At 42.2% G+C, this 7,718-nt stretch overlaps 1 pseudogene; it reads right to left on the bottom strand.

Annotated features, from left to right (window-relative positions):
- Positions 1-1,832: 1,832 nt before the first annotated feature.
- On the bottom strand, positions 1,833-2,759 carry LOC101640233 (annotated as a pseudogene).
- Positions 2,760-7,718: the final 4,959 nt, after the last annotated feature.

Here is a 7,718-nt window from a genome sequence, read left to right as displayed (position 1 = left end):
GCCCTTGGCATCAGTGTCTCATTTTCCCCCTCCCTCTCCCACCATCACTCCCTCATGAACCCTTGATGATTTTTAGAAATTATTATTATTTTTCATGTCTTACAGTGACCAGTGTCTCCACCCACTTTTCTGTTGTCCGTCCCCCAGGGTGGGGGTTATATGTAGATCATTGTGATTGGTTTCCCCTTTATCCCCCCACCCTCTCCTTACCCTCCTGGTATCACTACTCTCATTATGGGTCCTGAGGGTTTATCTGTCCTGGATTCCCTGTGTTTCCAGGTCTTGTCTGTACCCGAGTACATGCTCTGGTCTAGCCGGATTTGTAAGGTAGACTTGGGGTCATGATGGGGGTGCAGGGAGGAAGCATTAAAGAACTAGAGGAAAGTTCTATGCTTCTTTTTTTTAAAAAATAATTTTATTGGGGGCTCGTATAACTCTTATCACCATCCATATATCCATGTGGCAAGCACATTTGTACATTTGTTGCCATCATCATTCTCAAAACATTTGCTTTCTACTTCAGTACTTGGTATCAGCTCCTCATTTCCCCTCCCTCCCCGCTCCCACCCCATGAACCCTTGATAATTTATATATTATTCTTTTGTCATGTCTTACACTGTCTGACATCTCCCTTCACCAACTTTTTTGTTGTCCGTCCCCCAGGGAGGGGGTTATATGTAAATCCTTGTAATTGGTTCCCCCTTTCTACCCCACCTTCCCTCCACCCTCCCGGAATCGCCATTCTCACTACTGGTCCTGAGGGGATCATCCATCTTGGATTCCCTGTGTTTCCAGTTCCTATCTGTACCAGTGTACATCCTCTGGTCTAGCCAGATTTGTAAGGTAGAATTGGGGTCATGCTAGTGGAGGGGAGGAAGCATTTAAGAACTAGAGGGAAGTTGTATGTTTCATTGTTGCTACACTGCACCCTGACTGGCTCATCTCCTCCCTAACACCCTTCTGTAAGGGGATGTCCACTTGACTACAGTGGGCTTTGGGTCCCTACTCTGCACTCTCCCTCATTCACAGTGATATGATTTTTGTTCTTTGATGCTTGATACCTGGTCCCATCAACACCTCATGATCACACAGGCTGGTGTGCTTTGTTGCTTCTCAGCCAAATGACTGCTTGTTTATCTTCAAGCCTTTAAGACTCCAGATGCTGTGTCTCTTGATAGCTGGGCACCATCAACGTTCTTCACCACAGTTGCTTATGCACCCATTTTGTCCTCAGCATTTGTGTTGGGAAGGTGAGCATCACGAAATACTGGGTTATTAGAACAAAGTTTACTTGTGTTGAGGGAGTACTTGAGTAGAGGTCCAATATCTGTCTGCTACCTTAATATTTAACATATAAATATAAGTACATATATCTGTTTCCCTATCATTATATGTAAGTATATTTTCATAGGTACATGCCTGCATTTAGACCTCTATAAATGCCTGTTGCCTCCTAGTTCTTTTCTCTATTTCCTTTTACTTTCCTCTTGTCCCACTATCATGCTCAGCCTTCATTCGGGTTTCAGTAATTCCTCTCAGTTACATTGCAGGTGATTGAGCCCTGGCAGGCATCCTATGACCTCTTAACCATTGATTTTAGATCACTTGTTGTTCCCTTCTCCCTGGGTTTGTTAACACCCACTTCCGTTCCTTCCTCTTCCCCCTCTCTTGTGTCTCACCCCCCCAGAACTGTCGATCCCGTTTTCTCCTGTCTATCTTTTATTTTTTTTCAGCAGCAAAGTGCTCAATAAAAAGTATATTGTAGAGGGTAATACACGAAAAGTTGGGGTAAGAAGGGGGCAGGAAAACAGGTCAGCAGGGTGGAGAAGGCCTCAAAGAAAATACGGCGCCGTTCTTCTAGGAGGAATCGCATGTTCTGAATCTGGAACTCCCCGGAATAACTTTGGTTCTCTCGTGTTTACATCTTTGAAGATCATGATCGAGACAATATTTCCACAACGAAAGCAGTAATTAGGAGCAGACCACACTGTTACCAGCTTCTCATCAAACATAAACTTCTAGCCTCCTTATACTAGTTGATGTGCTCTGCAGATGAGGTTTAAGTTGTTGATTATGAACAAACTCATTTGTGACCTTTGTTCCAAAAAGCCAGCCTGCTGCTCGGGGACTGATGGCCCAAGTATCTGCATCTTCAGGATGTGACCAAATCAGGTCACAAAATGCTCCTTTAGGAGGAGTTTCCTGATTCCATTCAATTGTTCAAACTTGATCCAGTGCTTTGATATCAGGAGATAAACCACCATAAACACAAAATCTGCTCATCTATTAAAGCTGCTACGGTAAGCATGTCAAAGGCTTTGGTACAGCATCTCCAGGCATTTGCATTTCCGTATTTGGTTTGGCACTCATCATAATATCCATACACTTGTGTTGTTGGTCTACTTTAATGATTTCCTCGTAAGAGTGTAATACGATCAGGCCATTTAGCCTTTAGTGCAAGAAGGTAAGTAAAGGTCTCCAAACTATAGTAGCCTCTGTCTGCAGAATCACCCATAAATATGTCGTTGGTGTCGGGAACCTGACCTCCAGTTCTGAATAGTTCTCAAAGGTCATAAGAGAGTCCATGTATGTCTCCACACACTGTTACTGGTGTCCATACTGGCTGAACATTAGACTCTTCCAAGAGGAGGTCACAAACACAGTCACAAAGTCGCTTCGGGTCGTTCTCTGGTAGGTACTTGCACAGCCGTGCACAGATGTGCTATCTCCACACACTCGTCCAGGTCTAAGGGCGCCATTTAGAAATAACAAGCTGTGGCGGTGATGGCAGCGGCCTCTCCTGCCTATCTTATCTAGGTAGACATGCATAGACAATAATAAGTACAAAAACAAGACAGAGCCAAACAGAAGGATAAAAGAAAACAAAAAGCAAAACAAAATGACAGAAAAGGATAAACCTGCTTGTTGGCCTTTAGGAGTATTTTCTGCTCGAGTCTGATGGGGTGCCATGTCCTGGCCCCAAAGTCTATTTTTGGTATCCCCTGAGGACTTCATTACTTTGCTCCCCATGCTGCTCTGCTGCATGCCTTTAGCATTTTACCCCAGTGTGGTTGGGTCAGATCGGGCACAATTAAGTCATGATATCTTCAATCACCTCATATGCGTGTGAATGTTGGACCCTGGATAGGGAGAAGCATGATCACGCTTTTCAATCATGGTACAGTATTAGCAAATGATATTGAACGTACTGTGGACGTGCAGAGGGACAAACAAACCGGTCTTGGAAGAGAACGTTGAGACTTCCTTATGTCTTACGTATATTGGACCTATTATCAGGAGAGACCAGTCACTGAAAAAAGATATCATGCTTGGTAAAGTAGGCCAGGGAAAAGAGGAAGACCACGCAGGAGATGGATGGACACAGTTGTCGCAGCGATGGGATCAAATAGAACAATCGTGAGGCTGGCACAGGCCTGAGCAGCATCTCATTCTCAGAGAGTCAGTATAAGTCAGAACCCACTTAGTGACTCTGCTACTAACCACCATCACCACTGCCGCAACAACAACAACAAATCGCCTTCAGTGTGGCTAGAGACAACAGAGAATCTCAGGATCATCAGTCAGAACAAGGACTTGAGTTAACTGTGGAACACATGTCAGTCGCTCCTGTGCCGGTTCAAGTTGAAGCTGAAGAAAGTGGAAACAAGTCATCAACAGCCAAAGTACGACTTCAGGCATCACCCTTAGATTCATTCATTTGCTTGTGCAGTCAGAGCCTGCCATCGGACCTGGCATCTATATGAGTCAGGGGAAGCCGCCAGCCTGATAACTGACCCACGGACTTGGACCTTGCTTGCACCACAACCGTGTGAGCCATTTCCTTGATGGATACATACACGGGCTCCACAGATCTTCCTTCTCTAGAGAACCCGGTCTAAGGCATCTGGGTATTCAAAAGGATAGCTTAGGTCACTCCGTTTTGTTGTTTTAAATGTGCCATTTTTCTGTTTATTTGTATGGCATGTGCTTTTTGTTGTTGTTGAAATATTGTATTTGAGTATTATAATGTGGTGGCTCTGGAAATCAGAATCAGATTTCCCCCTTCCTTAGGTTTTGTTTTTTAAATATTGTTAAATGCTGTGGTGATATGTTTCTTTAGCAGCTTCTCCCAATTATTATTATGATTGCCAAGGATTGCCTTCCGAGTCACGTGTAGATACTGAAGTCTGTTCCAAAACTTGTTGTATTCAGTGAGCTTCTCAACAGCGATTTCCTTGAATGCCAGAGGGCAAAAGCAAAATTGAAAGCAAACCCTAAATAAACCAAAACAAAGCAAACTGAACCTATCCCAGACTTAGCAGGTAGTTCTGTGCTGGGGCATTCCTTTAAGAACTGGCTGTGGGATTAGCCAAAGGTGAAAGGATAGACTCTTCTCAGGTGTTTTCTGATCATGCATCTTGCCCTGGACATGTGTTTACATTTCGTAATTCCTTCATATTGGTTTTTAATGTCCCAATTCCCAATTTTCTTCCAGTGTCTAGGCACTTATTGTATTTGTTAATCACTCAGTCTAGCCCCACGATGGCTCCAACTGGTTACATTTGGACATTGCCCACAGGCTTTCCAACTTGCAAGAACTCCAAAGTAGCCACACATGTATCAACCCATTGAGTCAGCTCTTCAGATGGTCCCCAGACAGATCAGAACAGACATACAATACAAACACATACAATAAGGCAATAATGTGTGAATAAAGCTTGTTTTGCTCCCCATTGGGCTAGGGATCAACTCCTTTATGGAAAGGTGTACCATCCTAGCTTTAAGATAGCCATGCTGAATCAAGGCGTGGGTGAAGAAAGGCACATAGCTTTAGGGGAAACTGTGACTGTATATGTGCTACCCATTCCAACTATTTCTACTATTCTTGACATTGACATTGAAAAATATTTAGAAATAAACCTTACCAGAAAAACAAGAGACTAAGACAAGGAAAACTAAAGAACACTCCCACAAGAAACCCACAGAAACCTACACAAGGAGAACACGCTACCACGTTCCTGGATTGATAGAATAAACAGTGAAAATGTCAATATTACCAAAAAAATTTTACAAATTCAATGAAATTCCAATCCAAATTCCACCACAATTTTTCAAAGAAATGGAAAAATTAATCATCAACTTGATATGGAAAGGAAAGAAACCCAGGATAAATAAAACACCATTAAAAAATAACAAAGTAGAAGACCTTTCACCCCCAGACTTTAAAACCGATTATACAGCTACAGGAATCAAACAGCCTGGTACTGGTACAGTGATAGATCTGAAGACCAGTGGATTATAATTGAGAACCTAAACATGTGCCCAAGCACGGAAAGCACTATCCTTTGCAATGATATTGCTGGAGAAACTGGATCTTCACTTGCAAAAGAATGAAACAGGACCTAGACCTCACACCATGTACAAAAATGAACTCAAGGTGGATCAAAGACCTAGATATAAACCTCCCAATAATAAAGAACAACATCTTAACAAGAAAATACAAATCCACCAAAAAATGGGCAGAAGATATGAATAGGCGGTTTAGCAAAGATTACATCCAAGCAACCAACAGACATATGAATCAATGCTCGATTTATTAGCCATGAGAGAAATACAAATTAAAACAACAGCAACAACCCAAAGAGATACCACCTCATATCAGCACTTTGAGCAAAAACAAAATATTAGGAACTCATCAGTGCTGGAGAGGAGATGGAGTGATTGCAATGCTCACACGTTGCTGGCGGTGTAGTAGAACTGTACAACTGCTATGGGACTCAGTGTCACTGCCCTAAACACATGCAAATATGGTCCTGCAATCCCTGCACTGGACATGCACCCTAAAGAACTAACACAATATGAACAGACATATGCATATCTGTTTATTGCAGCAATTTCCATCATAGCAGAAACATGGAAACAACCCCAAATTCCTATTATAGAGGAATGGATAAGCAAACTCCGATACACTCATACATTGGAATATTAAACATAATATAAAACCATATGATATAACAATGTAAAATATAAAACAATGGCCATGCTCTTCAACACCACGAGACATGAGCTGAGGTTATTAGGAGGCATCTGTCCGTTCTGGCTCAGTAACCCTATGCACACACCCCAGGATGGAACACTGCATGGTCCTGCGCCACTGTCACAACTTTGCCTACAATGGAGCCACTGTGTCACCCCATTTTATGGAGGACCAGATTCTTGTTCTCTGCCCCTCCACTTTATCAAGCATGATGTCTTCCAAGAGTGGGTCTCTCCTGACAATATATCCAAAGTAAGTCAGACAACGCTTCACCATTCTTGCCTTTAAGGACCACGCTGGCCGTACTCTGTCCAAGGCAGATTTGCTTGTGTGTTTTCAATATTCTTCACCAGCACCACAATTCAAATAAATTAATTGCTCTTTGATTTTCCTTATTCAATGTCCAACTTTCACATGCATGAGGCAATGGAAAATACCATGGTTTGGGTTTGGCACACCTTAGTCCCCAGAGTAACATCCTTGCCTTTCAATGCGCTAACAAGCTCTTGTGCAGCAGATTTACCTAATGCAACGTGTCTTTTGTTCTCTTGACTGCTGCTTCCACGAGCATTGGTTGTGGCTCCAAGCAAGATAAAAGCTTTTACAGCTTCAACCTTTTCTCCGTTTATCATGATGTTACTATTGGTCCAGTTGTGAGGATTTTGGTCTTTACAGTAAGTTGCAATTCACACTGAAGGTCGCAATCCTTGATCTTCATCAGCAAGTGCTTCAAGTCCTCCTCACTTTCAGCAAGCAGGATTGTGTCATCTGCACATTGTTCATAAGCTTTCCTTCAATCCTGTGGTCACATTCTTTTTCATATTATCCAGCTGCACATTCTTTTTCATATTATTCAGCATACAAATTGAGTAATTATAGTGAAAGGATACAACCCTGACATACATTTTTTCTGATTTTAAATCATGCCGCATTCCATTTTTCTGTTTGCCCAATTGCATCTTGAACCACGTACAAGTCCTGCATGAGCATAATGAAATTCCCATTCGTCTTCAAGTGGCCATCCATAGTTTGCTATGATCCATACAGTTGAATGCCTTGGCATAGTCAATGAAACACAAGTAAACATCATTTTGGGTATTCTCTGCTTTTAGCCAACATCCATCTAATGTTAACAACATCCAACAATGAGATCCCTTGTTCCATGTCCTCTTCTGAATCCTGCCTGCACTTCTGGCAGCTCTCCGTCAATGTACTGCTGTAAATATCATTCAATTACCTTCAGAAACATTTTACTTACACACGATATTGTGCTATAATTTGAGCATTCTGTTGGGTAATCTTTCTTTGTAATGGGCACAAATATGGATCCTGTCCACTCAGTTGGCCAAGTCACTGTTTCCATTGTTTCTAGCATAGACTAGTAAGAGCTTCCAGTGCTTCATCAGCTACTCGAAATATTTCAGTTGGTATTGAATCAATTCCCAGAGCCTGGCTTTTGGCTAATGTTTTCAGTGCAGCTTGAATTTTGTCCTTCAGGACCACTGATTTTTGCTCCTTTGCTACCTCCTGGAAAGGTGGGATGTGGATTAGTTCTTTCTAGTATGGTGGCTCTGTGTATTCTTTCCTTCTTCTTTTGCTGTTTCCTGCATCATTCAATATTTTGCCCATAGAGTCTTTCAACATTGCAACTTGGGGCTTGAATTTTCCTTCAGCTCTTTCT

This window comes from Echinops telfairi, unplaced genomic scaffold, assembly GCF_000313985.2.
Source record: "Echinops telfairi isolate 266 unplaced genomic scaffold, ASM31398v2 ScPeMD7_18;HRSCAF=68, whole genome shotgun sequence".
NCBI classification, from domain to species: Eukaryota; Metazoa; Chordata; class Mammalia; order Afrosoricida; family Tenrecidae; genus Echinops; species Echinops telfairi.
Note: the sequence above shows the minus strand (reverse complement) of the source record. Positions and strands in the feature narration are given on the sequence as shown.